The sequence below is a fragment of the Prionailurus bengalensis genome, chromosome B1 (assembly GCF_016509475.1).
Source record: "Prionailurus bengalensis isolate Pbe53 chromosome B1, Fcat_Pben_1.1_paternal_pri, whole genome shotgun sequence".
In the NCBI taxonomy this organism is placed as follows: Eukaryota; Metazoa; Chordata; class Mammalia; order Carnivora; family Felidae; genus Prionailurus; species Prionailurus bengalensis.
Window position 1 is genome coordinate 17407390 of NC_057344.1, and position 22043 is coordinate 17429432.

General features: G+C 39.6%; 1 protein-coding gene across 11 annotated transcripts in view; it reads right to left on the reverse strand.

The window, feature by feature from the left end:
- The window catches only part of FAT1 (FAT atypical cadherin 1), a 135377-nt gene that overhangs the window by 78396 nt on the left and 34938 nt on the right, over window positions 1–22043 (reverse strand). The gene's annotated exons all lie outside the window — the stretch shown is intronic.

The following is a 22043-nucleotide window of genomic DNA, read 5'->3' on the forward strand; positions in this document are numbered from 1 at the left end:
GACACGTCAACAGCAACCACAAACTGCCACTTTGACCAAGTGTCAACCTCACTAACAACTCTAACTTAGCAAAGTCTTATGTGTCATCAGAGCTGCACGACCCTGGGCAAGTTGTCTGACCTCTCTGTGCCTCTGTTCCCTTCCTATAAAATGGAAATAATTAAATGAACTAATACACACATTAACAATTAGAATAGTGTGTGGCATGTAGTATCGGCTATAAAGTCTCTGTCATTGTTGGTTTTAGGTGTCGGGCACTATGTGGACACGATACAAATATTCTATCCGTTAAGTGTCCAAACAACCCAGCGAGATGGGCACTGAGAGACCATCTAACGGCCCGATGCTCTGTTTCCACAGATGAAATTTATGACCACTTGAGATTTGCTGATTTTCCCAGAGGTTCCCAGAGAAAAAAATCAAAAAGCTGTGGCCCGGATCAGGGTCCCCACTCTCTAGCACCCCCGTACCCACGCTGCATTCGCTTGTCCACTGCTATGGTTTAGACAAGGAGGCTGCGGCAACACTTCTCGACACATCTCAGTTTGGAACACACCCCCCTTACGGCGGCTAACAAAACAGAGTACAGTATTTCAAAATCCAGAACGAGGGTTTGCCCAAGTCTCCTGCGCACTGAAAGAAACCCTTCAGTTTTACTTCCCTTAGGCAAATGGCAAGACAACCAGGGTGCTAAACACAGAAATTCTCCCGCTGCTAGGAGCTCCACAAGGGCAAAGGCCACATCCCTCTTAAATGCCAGTTTACCCTGCTCCTTACCCAGAGGCCAGTAATTATTTATCAAATGAACAAACAACAATGAATAGATGACTTAACTGAAGTTGGCACGAAGTCCCTCAACTGGGATCCAAACTAGAACACGTTTCTTACTAAGTCAACTAGTGATACAGGAGTTCCATAATTACAAAGAAGAGGGTGAAAGTGTCCGTAACGTTTTGGCCCAGCCATTGAAACCAGTTGAAACCTTACTTAATCTCAGGATTAACCACTTCCCAGGATGATGATCAGGTAGAAATAGCCATTTCTCTTAGCAAATCCCACTTTTTTACTCAATGGTGTGATCCTGTCCTTTTGCTCTCCCCAAATACATCCTTGAAGTTTTTTCTTCTGCGTTAATATCATTCCGAACTAATGCTATTTTTGAGGTTTCTACACTACGGTTCCAGACTGGACTTTGGAAATCCTACAACTCTAGAATTACTAAAGTTTCCCATTTAATGCAAAATACTATGGGAAAAATAAGAGATGTCAATTTGATCTGCACTCAGAAATGAAAGAGTATTTATCTCAACCAAGCATAATTCTGTATTTTTTACTTTTTGATCATTGCATCAATTTAAATCTTTACTTATTTGAAATAATATCAGAAAAACTCATTTATTTTAAATGTCAGATAATCACATCTAACACTTCCCAAAAGACTTACAAGTTATAAATACCAAACTTAACTAAATATTAAAACGTGAAAGAGATGATCATGAAATGAGTATCACTATCCAGAAAGCATTGTAGTTATTTACAACTGTTTCTTTAATTCTTAGCAAACCCTCAAAATGGATCTGTAACACTCCTAGAAATAACGAATAAAGCCTCACAACTCTCAAATAAAAAGGAGCTAGGGGCGCCTGGGTGGCTCAGTCGTTTGAGCATCCGATTTCAGCTCAGGTCATGATCCTGCGGTCCCTGAGTTTGAGCCCCGCATCGGGCTCTGTGCTGACAGCTGCTTGGATTCTGTGTCTCCCTCTCTCCCTCTCTCAAAAACAAACATTCGAAAAAAAAAAAAAAAAAAAGGAGATATCTGGTCTCCCTATGCAACAGAGACAACTGTCAGATAAATTCAACATGTTTTCCTTCTTGTCTGGTCCCAACATAGTCTATGCTTACTCAATCTGTCCAGTAAATTAGTAAAATTCTACCTGTTTTTAGTCTGAAAGAGGGTCCTTAATGACCAAGGGAAAATAATCTTTTCCAGTTTCTCTTTTTCAGCAAGGGATGCAGAGGAAGTCAGGGAATAACAACGTTTTCTCTACTAGGACTAAACATTGACAAATGAGCGTACATATGTTCCTCCTGTATTCTGCCATTAAAATGTAACATAATTCATTTGACAGGTGAAGTATTAGCAAATTTCAAGAAGACAGCTACCTGGTGCTTGTAATCCTCCTCTTTCTGGTTCTAATATTCAATAATTCATGCTGCTATCCACTTAGTAGAATCGGGCCCCTCTAAATGTGATCTGCAGGCATTTAAAAACTCATAATTACAGAAACAAATTAGTTCAGTGTTTACTATATGCCACGCACTAGCTGTCTTACATGCGCTACTTTGTTTAGTCTTTACATCCAACCTGACTACACATGTGGTGTTATTATCCCCATACCGCAGATGAAACACTAAGATTAAGAGATGAACTTTCCCAGGGTCATAGCAAATGGCTGAGCTGGAATTCAGACACTCTGAATCTCTGATGTCGGTGCCAACGAAATGCCGTCAGTCTTAGGGCTAGCGTGACCAAAGCATAGTCAACAAAAATGTTTTTAATCGAGAGTGAAGAGTGCACACACGTGCATGCACGTGAGCACAAGAGGAGGAGGAGCAGACGAAGAATCCCAAGCAGGCTCCATGCCCTCAGCGCAGATCCCGGTGCGGGCTTCAAACCCATGAACTGTGAGATCGTGTCCTGAGCCAAGAGCAAGAGTAGGATGCTTATCTGACTGGGCCACCCAGGTGCCCCAGCAATTAAAATACTAAATATGCGTAAGTGGGATGCTCAGATGTTCTTATTTCATGAATTCAGGACTGTATATATTTCCATCACATAGTGATTGCTAAGATGTTTATGCTTTGATGTATTTTGATTACATCCCTGTAAAAAAAAATGATTTAATACAGCTCAGAGATAACAATAAAGTGAATTTCTGACTGCCAAAGAGGAAGGAGAGCACGCTGAGTCATCCCTTCTAACCCAAATGCTCAAATTCATAACCATTCAACTCAGTTTACTGTATTTGCAATACTACAGTATTTACAAGAGAAGTACACAAAAGGCGTCACTAGGTGCTTTACATGCATGAAATCACACGACACAGACAAACTGTAAGATGTTCATCTCAGCTTCACAAATGAGAAAGAGGACAAACTTTTCCAAGCCTTAGAGTGGCTAAGAAACAAAGGAGGTGGAAGGAAGCAGGATCTCAACCCCCAGACAGGCTCCAGAACTCTGAGTCTCCACCACAGGCTGCACTGTCATGATCACACGCTCCACGGCACCAAGGAAACTGGAGACCATGAGGGACTGATGCCACGAGGAGAGGCTACAGGTTTTCTACTGCTTAAATAAGGGTCCTTCCCCACACTTAAAGGCCTATAAAAGAAGATTCAAGGATTCCGCTTGGTCACAGAAGTTCAGGCTGCAGTGCCTAAGTACTATTCTAACTGCTGATTGTAATTCTAAGCACTATTTTAAAAGCATAAAAAGTAGGTGGGAAAAGACCATACGCATGCAAAATTATTTTATGTTCTGCTTGTTTGTCTGTCTGCTCAGTCACAAGACACAGCCCCTTAAGAACCCCGGGCAGAAACTTCTGAAGCAGGCATAAAGCGCTGCACTGAGCACCCTCTTCAATCTAGGGAGAGGAGACCAGTGGCCCAGGAACGGCGGGGAGCAGGGCAGAGAATACAGGAAGAGTAGCAGATCTAGCCTTGGCAGCCGCAAAATCACAGCTATGGACTGGAAACCCCTTAGCAATCCAGCAGCTCAACTCCCTTGTTTTTAAAGAAAGTTGAAAGGATTTGCCCAAGTTTACGAAAGCTAAACTGGTACGGAGTTTAGAATCCAGAATGAGGTACCTCCTCGGTCAGGGGGGCTCATTAGAACTGATCATGATTTACAGAGGTCTTGGCCTCTGAGACAACCAACAGACCCACTGACCACAAGCAGCGTCCACTCTTCCGGTCACGGTGTTCGTACCCCTAGCCTTTGTCACCCTTCTCTACCAAGTGCTTCCCGTAGCCGCAAACAGCACGGATAGATGGATTTCTTCTCTAACTTCAGCAGGACCTTCATTCATAAAAGAGAATCTTCAAAATTTCACCCTGTGGACTTCGAGCCTGTACCTTCGACACCAGAAAACAACAACTAAGCCTCCCAGCCAGCACAGAGAAATAAGCCTGCTGTGTCCATCCTCAAAACTCCAGGTCACTCCTACCCATAACCCTCCACCAACCAACTTCCAAAAACTACTTTTTTGCACCCCGGGTTATAAATTCTCCTTTCCTGAAACAAGTTTCAAGGAACCAACAAAATCTTAAATATTAAACCCTAGTTTTTCAGACACTTCTCACTAACACCTACCACAACAGTACCAACTTATTCGGCATCCACACGCACACACTCTTCATCTGTGGCCTCCCGCCTGTTTACGAACTTCTCCCCTACTTTCTCTGCCATCTCTGCTCCTGTTTTTTATTTCTGCTTTCACTTTCCGAGAGAGGTACGACGGCATGCCACCAGATGATCCCCAAGCCCAGGCTGTGAAAGACAGAAGCGGTAGCCCGGGCTTTCCACAGAGCTTCCTCCCGCCAGACAAGGAGAGATCGATGCTCTGAGAGAAAATGCCAGTGAGCACGGTAATAGGCGAGCACCACCTTTCTCATCATGAGGTTATGGCACAGAAGCAGTCGACAAGGTAGGGGTGCTGCTTCCTGATCCTGGGATGTATATTTTGAGTACGGAGACAAGTTTAGACAAGCCTGTTATACGCGCCACCCAGCAATGTTACAAGGAATCATTCCTTTGCTTTAATGAAACATGACAGAAGCAATAACGGACTAGCTTTCCAACCTCAAGAATACAATGAAGACATTTTCAAGAAAAGTTGTTAATAAGCTGAAAAATTTGAAAGAAGCCGGAAATCTGGAGCTATTAAAGTAAAAATATTTATCATTCCAAACATACCCGCTAGGATTGCAGAGCCACCACCAGATGTCACTATGGAAACTGACTTTAAATGTGCATGCAGTGGAACTAGACTGAAAGGGGGAAAAAAAAATACAATGTAATTGTTAAAAAAGAGTTTGGCCGATGTGGCTGAAAATACAGCTCACAGCAAAATGTCTTTCTAGAAGATTCGTCATTTTCCACAGATAGTCATTAGGTACTCATGTTGTCGTTCCGCAGTCCAATTATTCAACGGGTACAAGGTACAAGGCCTGGATGGCTCAGTCGGTTAAGCATGCGACGTCCGCTCAGGTCATGATCTCACAGTTCGTGGGTTTGTGCTGAGCTGTCAGCACAGAGCCTGGAGCCTGCTTTGGATTCCCTCCCTCCCTCTCTCTCTCTGCCCCTTCCCCACTCACGCTCTGTGTCTGTCTCAAAAATAAAAAACATTAAAAAAAAATTAAAAAAAAAAAAAAACAAAGGGTACAGGGTACAGTTGAGTACAGTTGCTCAAGCCAATGATCCTCAAGTAGTAAAGGGTTTCCAAGAATAATTAATTCCTACTATCCACCACTGATGGCTAATGATGATGTTAACTTGAATATGCCCTCAAAGAGGAAAGGCCAGCATTCGCTCCAGCTGACAAGGTGGAACAGGATGCTTTCAACACATTTTTAAGGCAAAAGTAAAATTTTATGTAGTCACTTTACTGCCAAAAAATAATTTAACTAACGCAAATTTCCATGGCCACAGAACATCTTTCTCCCTGGAATTTTCCTATTTTCTTTGTTTAACAGGTCTTGGCCCCTTATCCAGCCCCAGTGCCAAAGTTTCAACAAAACCTTGCTATTTCAGATTCTTCAGCAACTCCAACTCAAAAATACTTATAATCTTTTTTTTTTTTTTTTTACTTTTCTGGAACCAAACTTAAGGCAGCAATTGTATGAAAAGCCTCTTTAGTCAATTACAAGAAAAACTTAAAACATAAAATAGAGTTTTGGATAATATTTTCCCTACAGACAGTAAGTGACTAACTACCCCTTCCTCCAATTCTGTAGTCTCATCATGTACAGAGTAACTCTTCTGGAGATAAATGTTTTCCCAAATATAAAACAATACACACTAGAGATGCAATATGTATGTATCTGACATTAATCCACAAAGGTTACTCAAGTGGTTAACTTTTTCCTAATTATGGAAAAATCAGAAGTCTCATAGTTGTCATATTAAATATGCTGCTACAAGACATTCTGCTTTGAAATTACATTTAAAAAGTAGACTATGATTTCCCTATTAAAATGCAAACCCTTTCAGGGCAGGGATGTTTTGCCAGGTAAATAGTGGGTACTTGTTAAGCATGTGTTGAAAAGAATGCCCATCATCAACAAGTTAAGTCTGAGAAACACTCACAGCCAAGAGGAGCCAGGGGAGACAGGATGACTAAATGCAAGGTAGGAGACTGGAGAGGATCCTAGACCAGAAAAAGCACATCAGGAGAAAAAAAAAAAAGCTAAGGAAATATGAGTGAACCCCAGGCTGTAGTTAATAAGAATGTATCAATATTGGTTCACTAGTTATAACAGATATACTAATGTAAGATGTCAATGAGGAACTGTAGGTGTAGGAGCTATATGGAAACTGTACTATCTGCTCAATTTTTCTGCAGATATACTTAAATTTGTTTCCTTCAAGTAATGAAACTTTTTTGAATTTATCTCATTTTCATTAAACAGTAAATTACATACATATACATACACACATACATATGTGTGTATATATATATATGTAAGTCAAATTAAACAAAAAATTTATAAAGAGAGCAGAGAAGGGAGGCAGAGGGATAGAGAGAAGGACTCTTAAGCAGGCTCCACTCAGCACAGAGCCCAATGAGGGACTCGATCCCACAATCCTGGGGTCATGACCTGAGCCAAAATCAAGAGTCGGACACTCAACTGACTGAACCTCCCAGGAGTCCCTCATTTTTTTTTTTAGTAACCTCTATACCCAATGTGAGGCTTGAACTCATGACCCCAAGATCAGGAGTGGCAAGCTCTACTGACTGAGCCAGCCAGGCATCCCTGTAAGTCAAAATTTTAAATGCCTGAGACCACACAAAGTAAATATCCCATGCTTTTGCTAATAAAAAGAAAGGTCAAAGTAAATAAAATCAACAGCATCCCTCATGGGCCAAGCAAACTGCTCGGCAGTTTCCTAGCACATCGAACAGTTGGATAGAGGCTTCTCTGCCCTCTTACAGCTAAAGACCAAGTCAGTCATGTCATACAATTATCTTTTCAGTTTAAAGACATGACACTATTACCATGACCTGATCTTTCAAAATCAATGACATGCTGTATCATTTGATGAGAAGCCGTTTGTGGTTGGAATCACAGCAAGCTCAGCGAAATGTTAATAATGATGCCGATGATAACATTATAACCGCAAATACATATACACAGCTCATGACGCGCTGGACACTACTTTAAACACTTCCCGTAGATTAACTTATTTGATCTTTACAGTAACTCTAAGTGTTAGGTAATATGATCAACCTTATTTCACAGGGGAGGGAACAGTGTGAACAACTTGCCCAAAGTCACAGCTTGCTCATGGTGGAACCAGGATTCAATCCCAAGGAGACTGGCTTCAGATAATCATGCTGTAGCACCTCCCAGTCTCTGGCATTCTCTAATTAGAGGGAAGCACGAAAGCAACTGAACACAGCCTGCAGTATCCAGACAAAAAGCCCTGGCTTTTTGGAATATAATGACCAGATGGAAAAAAAAAAAAAATGGTTTTGCTGTCTTCACAACATTTGGGGTTCTAGGTGAAGTATCTGATGCTACAAAAATTTTGTTGTTCTGTGCCATTAAGACATTAAGCACATTCCGTAGTTTCAGGAGAAAAAGGAAACTAGTGTAATATAAAACAGTACATATGATACAGCTTTAAAAAAAGGTATGTATATTAATTACACAGAAATGTCAGTGATCTACAAGTTAAGGAAACAAATGAGAAAGAAATCTTTATGAAGTACATGAAGTATGACCTTGGTTCTGTTTAGTTCTGATTTAAAAATAACAAACACACAACACACAATTATACATGCAGGGAAAGATAAAGGTCTACAAATAAACAAGGTAACGGAGAGACAATAAAGAAAATCAACTCAATGAACCGAATTTTTAAATTTCTGTAACAATGACTGTTAAGCTGTATTTAAAATGTGCATGAAAAATGACAAACCTTTAAGTACCAGCAGTCCTGTAGAGGTTGTGCTAGAATAACCTTCATATTTTATTTTCCCTTTATATTTTTAGATATACTTTCATTTCCAAGTATTTTAACGGTTTCATTTCATCTAAACAGATGGGGTAACAACAGTCTACTTAGTCTGACAGTTTCAACAATTAAAATTCAAAAGTATTTATATGTGAAACTTACAAAGTTTTAGGTAGGCCTAGGAAATTCTAAAATTATATTGCTCAGAGGTAGGTCATAAATTAATGATTAAAAGGAAAGCTTTTTATGCAGTAACTGCCGATCTGTTTTTTCATTATTTAAACTGTCTATTTACATCATCTTAATTAAAATGGAGATCTAACAATTCTTTCCATTAAAATTGTTGCAATAACTTTAAAATTAGCTGAGGAGGCTTTCTGACTTGCAAACTTACTAAAACATATTAAGTTCATAATCAGATTTTAAGCATCATGTTTCAAGTCCAAGGATTTCTTCAGCTTTGCAAACAGTCCCATGGCGAGTTCTGCTAAACCATGTTTTCATGCTTTCTTGAGAAATGATTCCAAATTCTGACTTCCATGTCAGAGCCATTACTGTTGTTAATGAGGGCTTTCATGGATAAGCTCTCTTAAAGAGGATCATCCTTGGATATCAAAAGTATCACCTGAAGACATACTCATTGGATAAAACTACATACACAAGACAGCCTTTGGAGGAATTAAAATTCAAAAGATACAGTTCACACACCAATGGTAATGTTTCTAGCAGTTTGTTCTGTATGTTAGAAGTTGTACAAGTTCAATATTGATTATTTTTTCCACATTCTATTTCTTGGATGCACACTCAGCAAGTGCTTTATATATGCCACATATTTAATCCTCACAGTTAATTCTGTAAGCTCGGCAGTCCTTCCTCATGCTCCGTATGCAGAGGTTTTCGAGCTGAAAAGTCACTGTTCCAGGCATTTACTCACCGTAAGGCGAATACATTAACCAATGAATTCATTAGTGAATTGTCTTACCAGTTAGCCATCATTGCACTTACATATAATAACTTGATTAAGCCTCAAAAGTTAACTGCCTTGAGCTACCCAACTAGTTGCAGAGAAGAAAAAATCTAAAACCTGGCCTACTAGCTCTAGAGCCCAAAGTCCTACGCAACAGAGTACCTCCCTCTGCCTTTCTTACTCCTATGGGGTAGCAGGGCTGTGATTCAACAAGGGATGCCTGCCTCTCAAGGCCTGGCTCTTTTCTTGTAAGCCTGTGTAGGTGACCTTCATTAATCGATCTCTATTAATGAAAAGAAAAACTAACACATAACAAAAGTTTACCGGCGTTTGGCCACGGAAGGAGGAATGACAGGATTTAAAAAGTATAAACCCAACCAAATGTGGGCCAAACAGACTCCTACTCAAAGTTCAAAAATCCCATCTAAGTTTAGGATAAAAAAGGAAAAAGGACATAAAATAGGATCCAACGCTGCTCTGTATTCAGAAAGTTGGTACACAGTTGACCTTTGAAGTACATGGAAATGCAAGGATCCCCACTCATACGTGGATCTTCTCCAACAGATGCAGTATAGTGCTGTAAACGTATATTCTCTTCCTGATGATTTTCTTAACCTTTTTATTTCTCTAGGGTAATTTACTGTAAGCAAACCATATATAATACATGTAGCACAAAAATGTGTTAAATCGACTATGTCATCAGTAAGGCTTCTGGTCAACAGTAGACTATTAGAATTTTTAGGGGAGTCAAGTTATATGTGCATTTTCAACTGTGAGGGGGCGCGGTCAGCGCTCCCAGTCTGCACACTGTTCAGGGGTCAACTGTATTTTCCTTCTTGCTACATGAAAGTTCAGACTAAATTTCTATTACATGCAACACAACAGGTGGTATGTAAGGCATCCTGTGATACCTTACATACAGGGTATCGTAAGTGAGCTGTGAGCGCAGTTAAAATACGGAGCAGTGGGTGGGAGATCCAGAACTCCAAACGCTAAGCCAGCTGTAAAGTTGTGCGTCAGATAAAAACAGGTATTTTAAGGATCACCCCTCTTTGGAAAAGAAATCGGTGAGTTTTTTTTTTTATCTAGTCCCAATATTTATTTTTAAAAAAAATATTTTTTTAACGTTTTATTTATTTTTGAGACACGGAGAGACAGAGCATGAACGGGGGAGGGTCAGAGAGAGGGAGACACAGAATCCGAAACAGGCTCCAGGCTCTGAGCTGTCAGCACAGAGCCCGACGCGGGGCTCGAACTCACGGACCGCGAGATCATGACCGGAGCGGAAGTCGGCCGCTTAGCCGACTGAGCCACCCAGGCGCCCCTAGTCCCAATATTTAAATAACAGGTTTTTTAAGAACTTTATCCTATGATTTCCTCTTCATTAAAAATGATCTTACGTTGCTTATAGTGGCCTGGATCTTGCTAGAAATTAATCTTGAAACTGGCGTTATTGATTTACACGTTCTTTCATTCACTCAACAAACATAGGGTTCCTACTGTTTGCCAAGCATGGTATGAGGTGCTAAGGAAACCAAGAGTAGTAAAACAGGGTCCTGTGAGAAAGACAGTTAAATAAAAGAGGAATTTATTCTATGGAACAGTGGAGAGAGAGGGGGAAGAAAGCACAAGTATTTGAGAAGGGCAACACAGTAATTTAACAACTATTTAATATTTTCTATTTGTTTTATAAATATTTTTCATACAAAGGTCAAATAAACCTTTTCTTAGGTTTATGAGTCCCTGCCTGAATTTTATGATGCAACATGTAATTAAGTTAATTAAAAAATAAATAAATTGTAACAGGAGCTCCTGGGTGGCTCAGTTAAGAGTCCAACTCTTGATTTTGGCTCAGGTCACAATCTCAGGGTTCGCTGAGATCCACTGTCAGCGCAGAGCCTGCTTGGGATTCTCTCTCCGCCCTTCCCCTCCTTCCCCCCCCCCCCCCGCCCCGCCTCTCAATAAGTAAACTCTAAAAAAACAGAATGCACAATCCATTTTGTGAGCAGAGACAGGGAGAGGAGGCGGATAGACACTAAAACGGTGGGCTATAGGGGTGAGTGAATTTTTTCTTTGTGTTAGTATTTTCCAATTTTTCTACAATAAATACGTATGCATTGCAAAACATTCTTTTTGTAAACCTACACACATAGAGGATTAATCCAAAGTGTACCCAAGAGAACTTAAGAAATCTCAGAAATGTAAAAGCAACCTTTCAAAGTGAAGACTGCCTTACAGGTTTCCATAAGCCGAGTAACAGCTGCCTGAAACATTTGTATTGCAGAGTATGCTTTAGCATCAAGAAGACAAGGCACTATTCAGTGATTAAAATGTCAGTTGACGTGACTCCGCCTCACGCCCAACTCCTTCCAGCGCTCCCTGGCTAAAGAAGGAAAGGAATGAGATTCCTCCGCTACAGTCAAGTATTACGCTGGCCACTGTATAAACACAGCTCTTTCCAAAAGAGACAGTTGTCTCCGGAGTCCTAGAATGCACAAGGCTCGTAGAAGAGCAAGTTTTCCTTTTTCTAAGGTTTGTTTAGGCTTCCATAAAACAGATCCTAAATACAGAAAACCGCACCTATTTATTTTTCTTAAAACAAAACCTGAGACCCACATGCAGTTCAGCTAAGCCAAAAGGAAGGCATGTTTTACATAAACTCAACGCCGGTTGAAGCAAATACCCTGTATAAACCACCCCTCCCCTTCCTATCACCCCAAAGTCGCGTTTTTCTCCATTTTTGATTTAAAAAAAAAAGTTCTCTGTTAAATTGCATTTTAACTACAAAGCAGTTTTTCAGTTTTAAAAATTCAAATTATTTTACAAATGTAAAAGGTATAATTCAGAAGCAGTATTCAGCTACTTGAAATATTCAGTGTGCTGCCAAACCCAATCCTACAAGAACTCAGAAACTTAAGCTACGCCTCAATTTCCTCACATGGAAAATGAGGAAAACAGATAGAAGGACTAAGCGATTAGTATAAAAATAAAGGCAATTCCTGCTAATCATCTACTGTGATGCTTGAGAAACTAAAGCAAAGTCAAGATTTAGGAAGATTCTAACCAGAAGTGTAACACCTTCATCCCTAACCTCGGTGCTTCCAAGGATGTACTATTACTCCAGAGAACAAACTAGCTAACACAAACCACATTATGATGAGGCAGTGTCTGAAATAGAACGATCAGAGTCACTTAAAGAACAAGTGACTAAAACACCCCTAAGCATTCTGAACTGAATATTGTAGAGCTAAAGAAATTTAGACCTCTATGGCAACATTTTCAAATAGACAGAAGTTATTTCCAGTGATAGTAAAATCTTACATGTGCACAGCACACACCAATCCTGCTCAAGTGGCCACTGAGATCTGTCGTCATAAGCTCTCCCCTGAACCCCAATAAAGTACAGAGGGACTTTTATGAGACATTATAAAGTCCCATTTTCAAATATGGCATGATAGTGGGAAGAATCAAATTAGAAATTTTGGGAGCAAAGACAGCATTATCAGATACTATATCCTTCCCCACTTATTTTCATCAAGTTTTGATCAAATTTCAGCAAGGTTTCAGTAGTTGCTACAGATTTAGGAGTTAAAACTAACCAAGTTCAACAGAAGTTGCTCGAATGTACCATGATTATTTAAAAGAATTTATTTAAAGCACAAACCTTATACCTATGTACCCATTAACCCTTAGTCACCACAAGTACAAAACTATGAATATCACATGGAGGTGATGAACATTAGAGGGCCTTCTTATCCAAGATCTGGGAAGAAAACCTAAGATTCCCACCCAGGTACAAGAATATGAATCACACAGCTTCCAAGATTTTTTTGTTTTCCAGCCTATCAATAACTTACCTTCTGAACTGCTAAAAACTGTACATGTTTCTAACGCAAGACATTTTAGGGACCTGTACACGTAAAGACTGTTTTGAAACAAAAAACATTCTTCTGAGAGAAAAGAACTGGCTTTTAATGATTTCCTTTAAAAGTACTTATAAACAGCAATCTTACCCAAGGGTTTATATGCAAAACCAAAGAGGAAAATTGGTTTGACAAACCATCAAAACTGACAGGAGTGGTAAGAAAAATAGAGGAGTGGGGGCACCTGTGTGGCTAAGTCGGTTCAGCCTCCGCCTTCGGTTCAGGGCATGATCTCACGGTTCGTGGGTTTGAGCCCCGCACCGGGCTCTGTGCTGACAGCTCAGAGCGTGGGGCCTGCTAAGGATTCTGTGCCTCCCTCTCCCTCTCTGCCCCTTACCCACTTGCACTCGGTCTCTGTCTCTCAAAAATAAACATTTAAAAAAAATTAAAAAGAAAAGAAATTAGAAGAGCATTTTCCTTTACCCCCTATCACAGGGGTCCTCAAGGAGCCGAGAGTCAAGTCTGGGCTGGGAAACACACTGGTAATTGGGCTTGTGGGGCAGGAAGACAGCAGCAGGAAAACAGAAGGGGGGGGGGGGGGCAGGAATCTACTGTAAATGTAAATGGCCCCTCCCCCGCTGAAGCGGACTGCCTGCTCCCTCCCCTGGCACTGACTGCCCTGTGCCCCCGCCATTCACCTTCAGTCATGGACCACAGGGCTGCAGGACCCTGTCCCCGTCTGTCTCCCCTACCTCCTCCTGACTTCCGGCTGCCGTACAAGCTGCTTTGTATTTAGGGGGCTGCCCTTCCCAAGGATCAAAAATTGCCCTCAAAAGGCTGGCTCTCCACTCTGGTCATTCAAGTCCCAGCTTACATTTCCTCCTTGGAAGTCCTTCCCTGAGAACTCCATTTTACTTACTTCTTTTCTTTTCTTTTTTTTTTTTTTTTTAAGATTTATTTTTTAGAGAGAGAGCAAGCAGAGAAGGGCAGAGAGAGAAGGGGACAGAAGATCTGCACGGATTTTTCATCACAAAATACTGCATATAAAATTTAATAAAACTGTGTTTTCCCGTTGTTTTCAAGAGTTATAACACATTAAGATGACTACTTAATTCCACTGTGCTAACACATAGGCATTCTGTAATTCTCTTAAGCAAATGATTCAACAAGCAAATTAATAGTTTAGTAAACTATAGATATACGCTTACCTATTTAAGAAAATAAGCTAGAATTAATCATGTTTATTTGCATTTAAGAATGTATTAAACCCATAAGAGATTCTTCATCCCATATGAACCCTATCTACCCACTCAATTAGGTCATTATGAACTATGGGTATCTGACAATAATAAAATACATCATCTTCTTTAAAAAACAATGAATTTTTTAAAGATATTTTTAATTACACTTTTTTTTTTTTTAAGGGTGTGATTTGGACTAAACCTCCTCTCCAACTGTATTATACCCCACCCCAGACAGAGGTCCCACAGCACAGGACATATTAGTGCTTTGTGCTCCCACTGAAATGAGACTGTAGAAAGGCCAGGCCCGGCTGTGAGAGGGAGAAAGTGCTTTTGCAAATTTCCTGTTGGCTCTCACACAAGACTCACCAGCTACTGTTAACTGTGCTTCCTCCTGAGAAGAATGTGCCTGCCTTCCATACCTGAACATTCCAATACACAGAAAATAGAACTGACCCTTGGCCTATTTTCAACAGGATGGAAGGAAACTTCTTTAGGAAACTTTAAATAATTACCATGTATTTTCCAAAGCAATCAATATTCTTTTCACAAGTCAATGACCACATGTTAATCATTAACGTTAGGGTTAACTGGGGAGGAGAAAAAAAAAAATCACACGTCCCATTACCCCACCCGTGTTAATGGCAGCATAGTGAAACACTTTCAGGTAAATAATTCAAATAGGGTAACAAAACAAAAATATAACACATCTGAACTAAAAGGGTAGTATAACATTAAACATGAGGCGTGGTTTTCATTTAGCATTCTGTGTTCAGTTTGAACTGAAAACGTCCATCTCTTATTATTTTTGGCAACTTCTTTTATGTCCAAAATCAAGTCATGAATTTCAGGAATTCAGCAAGCAAGCCCCATCTGTGCATGAAACACTGTATCTAAAAGGAAGAAAGTCAACCAGTGTCCTAATCCCTTGGGCAAAAAGTATAAAGTAGATCGCCACAGTCTCAAAACCAAAATGCCACAGACTAGCCAAGAAGCACATTCCCATCTTATCTGGCCTGACTGTGGTTCACCTCACCTTTCTTTCATTACAGGAAGGGCACTCCAAGGGCATTACCCTTAGATCAAACAAAGCATTCCAAGAAGGCAAAGGCATTCACACGAAGCTCTTTTCGCAGGGACAGCAAGAACAAGCCTTACATTTCATGAATGAGTAAGCTGTAATGAAGCATTTCTGTGTCCCTTAAATAAAATTTCAAATAGCTGATAGTGTGTGGACTGCAATCAGAGAGCATTAAAAGACCACTACAAGGAGAAAGTTAATAGGAAAGCCAAACTTCTCTATTTTTCAGTAAGAACATAAAATACATGAAGGCCTAAAATTTTACTTCAAATGAAAAATCTTCATTGAGATTTTCTTAAAATGACAGATTTACAACCTGCAAACACACAGGCCTAGATTGCTGTAGTGTTTCTAGTTACTCCTTAGCTAAGGATTATGCATTCAACATTTTGTTTCACTCTAGTTAACTTTTCCTTTGAGTACATCTCAGATGGTATTTCAAGCATTTAGCCAGTAATTTTCAACGTCAATAATGCTTTCTATATATGGGATTCTGTAATTAAAGCAGATCTCTGATTTCCATAAAGCCAACCTACATTTGGTTACTTTAAAAAAAACAGTGAAGACTTTTTGTTCACTTCTACAAGAGCTTACTTTATTCCCTTCAACTTAGGCAAGAAGCAGGCAACTCTCTACTAAAAGAGAACACAAGGGCAGACCCTGAAGTCTCAGTTCTGTTTGGTAGGTAGGTAGACAGGTAGGCTGAACCACGAACACCTCCAAGTTCATCTTATGTTATCTATAGACAGCAGTCCATTTCTAAGCACCCAGGTTGGGGAATCTGCTGTAAGGAAATCCACTTCCCTTAAACAGTCTAATTGTAATGTTACCAAAAAAACCTAAAATTAATCAAATCCTACTCTAAATTCTTTGACTCTCTGACTCACTTTTAACAATCCCTAAAGCTTGAATTCAAATATGTACAGGAAGTAAGCATTGGGAAATAAAGCCCTGAAGAGCTGTAATCAACCAACTGTTCCATTAAAACAGACAACCACTGTCTGGTTTAGAAAAATAATGGATTTCTTACTTCCAGATGATTAAAGATGCATCCATTCAGTACGGCCGCCTTTAGAATGAGTCCCCCAAGGCAAGTAAGGCAGAAAGTTTGTGTACCATAATTATTTGTGAATTTTCTTCTCCACCCAAATTCTGAAGAAACCAAGTAGAGATTTTTTTCCTGTATACTTCCTCCCATCTTCATCATTTACTAGTAAATTAGACTTTAAAAGAGTTTTTGTGAGTTACTGCAACCACAAGTATGTACTATGAAGCAAACAAACAAAAAAAAGGAGTGGGCTTCTGAATATTCTTTTTTCCAAGGGCTCAATAAAATCACTTCAGTATACCTAAAATCAATGTATTAACCTCATAATATCTGGGCCTGTGTTACAATTCTAATATTTAATTCTTTTTTTTTTTTTATTTTTTTTTTCAACATTTATTTATTTTTGGGACAGAGAGAGACAGAGCATGAACGGGGGTGGGGCAGAGAGAGAGGGAGACACAGAATCGGAAACAGGCTCCAGGCTCCGAGCCATCCGCCCAGAGCCCGACGCGGGGCTCGAACTCACGGACCGCGAGATCGTGACCTGGCTGAAGTCGGACGCTTAACCGACTGCGCCACCCAGGAGCCCCATAATATTTAATTCTTAGATCCACTGTCTAAATCAACTAAAACTTTATCCCTGTGTTGTTATTGCTGTTTTAAATTGTTCTTTGCCCAATTATGTTTTGAATAGAAACCTGTGTGCTTTAATCTGCTTCATACCCTTTTGTCGGTACTGGAGTCACTAGCTGTCAAGAATTACATGTTGCCTGATAAAATCTTGGATAATTTTTCTGTGATCATCCCATGAATAAGGTAACTTGTCTTAATTCAATCACTATGCTGCTGAGTATGTATTAGCTATGGACTCGGGTTAGTCAATCTACAAGGACCACTTAGGGAATACAGAGGAGCCTGTATTCTTGGTTCTAACAGTAAGATCACTTTTTTTTTTTAAATGACTGAAGTGTAGTTGACATGCAATGTTATATATCAGTGCTCAACCACAGTTACTGCTGTCACTGTCACCATCCAGCATTATTACGGTATTAGTCACTCTAGTCCCTACGCTGTGCTTTTCATCTCCATGACTTACTCTATAAATAAACACATGTGTATCTCTTATTCCCATTTTTAATCACATTTATTATTTGGAAATCCAGACAATTAAAAATTCATACTAATCAGAGGCTTTTATAAAGAGTAGCTAACCAAGTGAAATAAAAAGGTCCCCAGGACCTTTATCTGGCACTCAGGAAACACACATTTAAAAAACAAAACAAAACAAAACAAAAGAAATAAGCCTCAAGAGGTCACTTGGGACAAAGATCCAAAAGAGCTAAGTGAATCAGAATAGCATCTCAAAAAGTTGATGCATAAAAAAAATCAGAGTTTTCAAACATATAACCAGACACAAAACGAACAATCACCATTTCAATTATGATAGTTCCCTGAATGAAGTTTTTCCACCGATAATATACTGGCACCTTTTCATCATTTTCTGTTCTTAAATCCAAACAGTTAGTGGCAGCAAGAATGCAGAGAGGAACACTCTCAAAACTGCTAATGAGACTTTTCTTTCTGGATGAATATGTGGCAATTTGTTTTGTATCAGAGAAACATTTTTAAATTTTTATTTTCTTTAACCCAGTAATTCTACTTCTTGAAACTCATGCGAGGGCAAAACAAATACATCAACAAGGAAATGATTTAAATGTTCTAAAACTGGGTGTTGTTATATGCATTAGACTTTATTTCTCTGACGGTATTCTATGTAATCAAGAGTCACATTCTGTTAGAATACTTAAGAATCATAAAAAGCTGGGGCGCCTAGGTGGCTGTCAGTTAAGCATCCGACTTCAGCTCAGGTCATGATCTCATGGTCCGTGAGTTCAAGCCCCACATCGGGCTCTGTGCTGACAGCTCAGAGCCTCGAGCCTGCTTCGGATTCTGTGTCTCCCTCTCTCTCTGCCCCTCCCCTGTTCATGCTCTGTCTCTGTCTCAAAAATAAACAAACATTTAAAAAAATTAAAATAAAATCATAAAAAGCTGTGAATATGTTAAAAGGCCATCAATAATATATATGCACTATATAATTTTTTTAATCCAGTACCTGTAGAGGGTGAATGGGTGTGCATGTGTACATAAACAAGTTGGCAAAACTTCAATGGCACTCTAGGCAGAATTTTAATAAGTTTTTTCTTCTTTATAATAGTCTACATTTTCCCAGTCTTCTACAAGGTGATATATTATTTCATTGGAAAATAAAGCTCATTTTCAAATGTGGGTTAGGTCTCTGCCCATTTTTCCCAAATGCTCTAAGAGATCTCTTCAAAGAAAAAAAAAATCAACATTATATAATCATTTTCAAACTCCCCTTCCATGACCTTTAAGGGGACTTCTAAAGCTAACAGACTCCCCAGCAGGAAATAAATCTGTTGCTAAAAGGATGCACCCACAGAGTTATGGCAGGATGCACTGTCAGTGGCTTTGGCAACAATTTCCTTTTATTATGCCTTCGCTCCCAAGCGCTTTTCAACTGGGGGAGAATCCTGAAGAAGTTAATAGGTCCTTAATACATGCTCTGCTGCCTGAATGGATTCCTGTTCACAAGGTAATAGTTGAGACCCCCACGTGGCCCTTTCACAAGGACTTTAGCAAATCCCCTGCAGTGAGATGGCCCCAGGGCAGCTCTGTTTTCTGCAGCCCAGGCTGTGACCTAATCAGTGAGGTCCCCAGCAAGACAATCCCTACATTCAACAGTCCTGAAGAAATGAAGCAGGAGTTGGGGAAGAGTTCAAGCTTTACTGAGGAAAGCTATTTACCTGTCACAGTGATGGTTCACCCAACGGGGCTTTAAAAAAAAAAAAAAAAAAAAAGGCAAAACAAAACAAAACAAAAAACCCTCCAGCTGCTTCAGCAGATTCCTGGCCAGCAGCCAGCACAAAATAAACATATTTACTTAAGCTTCATTCACAACTTTTGATGTGAAACTGTTGAAGCCCAAATGGAAACAGGTAGATCGCTGATACACAAGAGTAGCAGTGGCAGTACAGCAGAATAGGTTTTAACGGTCTGTGTCCATTTCAATGGCACGAAAAGTGTCATGACGAGAATAGGGCCCAAAAAGTCATCTCAGTGTGCACACCCCAAAATCGACACAGCAAATTCCAAAATCTCAAAATGTGACTTTTTAACTGCGGAAAGAATAAACAGAACAGCGAAACAACACAAGAGTGAGTCTACACAAGGGAGACTTTTCATTAACTGTCCATAATCCCAAAGAGAAGGATGGAAAACAAGGGTTTTGAATTACACAGGTTAACAGTTTTGTTAACCCACAGGAACTTGCTTGTTAATTGCTAAAGGATGCTTTCACTTGGAAATGATAGACCTCATCTAATCAAATCTTTTGGAAAATAACTGTAAATTTGTCTTAAGACAGCATACTTTCACAGAAAGATTTACATCTCATAGGTCAAATGAAATTAGAATTTCTACCAACCTGCAAAAAAGCAATTTGAATGGGGCAAATTAAATAACAGATGTTTATTCTGAAGAAAAAAAAAGACACATGATTCGGAATTTGATAAAAGCTGTCACTGGACAACTTTTAATTGAAAACAAGGTTCTAATTTGAAATTAACTGGTAGCTTGTTTTCCTACATCCATTAACAGAAAGAATCCGAGTCAAATGACTGCAAAATGAGTTTCCATCTAGCTTTGACACTAGTTTAACATCAGAAGAACTGCTTCACTGTAATATTTTAAAAGCCATGCCAGGATCTAGGCCATCAGCATCTCTGACAAAGAAATTTTCTGCAACACCAGCATAATGGGTTTTTAACGTCCTCACTGAATGCCATTAGAAGACTGGGTATCCTATCCGACTCCCACACAGCACTGAACTCAACATGCAGAGCGACTTAACCCTTCCTGCTTCCCCTTCCAGCCAGGGCACACCAGCCAGTCATGGAGGGACAGGCCACAGGGCCACCACCTCACCTGAGTGGCTGGGCTTTGCTGTGAATCAACAAATATTAAACCTCTGCTTTAATAACCCGCACTGGAATGGGGCCAGTCCAAACTGAAATGTACTCCTAAGTACAAAATACACACTGATTTAAAGACCTCATGCGAATGCAAGAATGTAAAAGATCTCATTAATATTCTTCTATGTTGATTTCATGCTGATGTGACACTTTTCAATCTGTTGGATTAAATAAAATTTATTACAATTAGTTTCACCTGTTCTTTTTTAGTGGCGACTAGAATATTTAAAATTACGTACATGGACAGTATTACCGAGCAATGCTGCCTTAACTTGTTAGTACTAACTCCTTTGGTGATTTGAAAAATTAAACGGCAAAGTAAACACTGGCAGAATTTACACAGTTGTGCCAATCTGTGAAAATCAGCTCACATCTTTCACATGAGTACTGGTGTATGTAAACAACAGAATCTAAACAATGGAACATTTCCACTAAATGGTTTTATGGTATATTCTGGGACATGAATTGTTTTGCTGTGTTTGTTTTCATTTACACAGGTTGTACTGATTAGGGATCTATAATGCAGGATCATCTCTAATCCCAAAACAGAGAATTTAAGACTGTTACGCTCTTAGATACAATGGTGTTTTGCAGACCATATTCAAGATGCACTATTAAAATATCAAATTTTAGATCAGCACCTCTAGATTAGGTTTCTCATGAAACCTACACTTCTGTTATAGAATCTTAATTTCATCCCATGAAAGAATTTTGACCATTTTGGGGGCACCTGGGTGGCTCAGTCGGTTAAGCATATGACTCTTGATTTCAACTCAGGTTAAGATCTCACAGTTTGTGGGATCAAGCCCCATGTCAGGCTCTGCGCTCTCAGCACTGAGCCTACTTGGGATTCTCTCTCCCCCTCCCCACCCATCCCCTGCTCAATCTCTTCAAAATAAACAATCATTAAAAAGAAAAGGAAGAAACCTGACTGTTTACTATTTAATGATCACTGAACTCTCTTAAGGAGTGAACAATGAGCAAACACATTTTACTGAGATCACTTACTTTTTTCATCTCTGTCCATTATTTTACTTGTTTTTCTAATGTCTTTGAGATAAAGAATACTAACCAAGGTTTCATTCTATCTTCTCTAAAAGAACCCTGTTAAAGATAGGTCAAGGATTCCACATACAGGTCAAGGTGTTTAAAGACACTTAACTCCCCAAAATTTCCAGACAGAAACATCAGAATATTTAGTAAGTCAGTACATCAGGAGTTTCTGTTTCAAACCGTGCGATTTCTCATCATGGAGCATTTTCCTATTTATTCTTTTGCAAATAGGTCCCATAACAGATCTAACACAAGCCAAACTTAGCAGAATAGTAAGCAGCACTAAGTACGTCTTCAATTTATTTGTAACACACTGCCATTTAAGCTGAAACTAAGCACAGGGATGTGTGTGAAGCCAAAAGACACCAAAGCAACCCTCTGATGTTCTCACTCTGTTCTGGCTTCGATTTTCATGTCCCCCACACCTTCCACCTACTTCTCCAATTCCTCCAAGTCTTTCATCCCTCAAGGGAAAGCACTAAATGAATGAAATAACTTG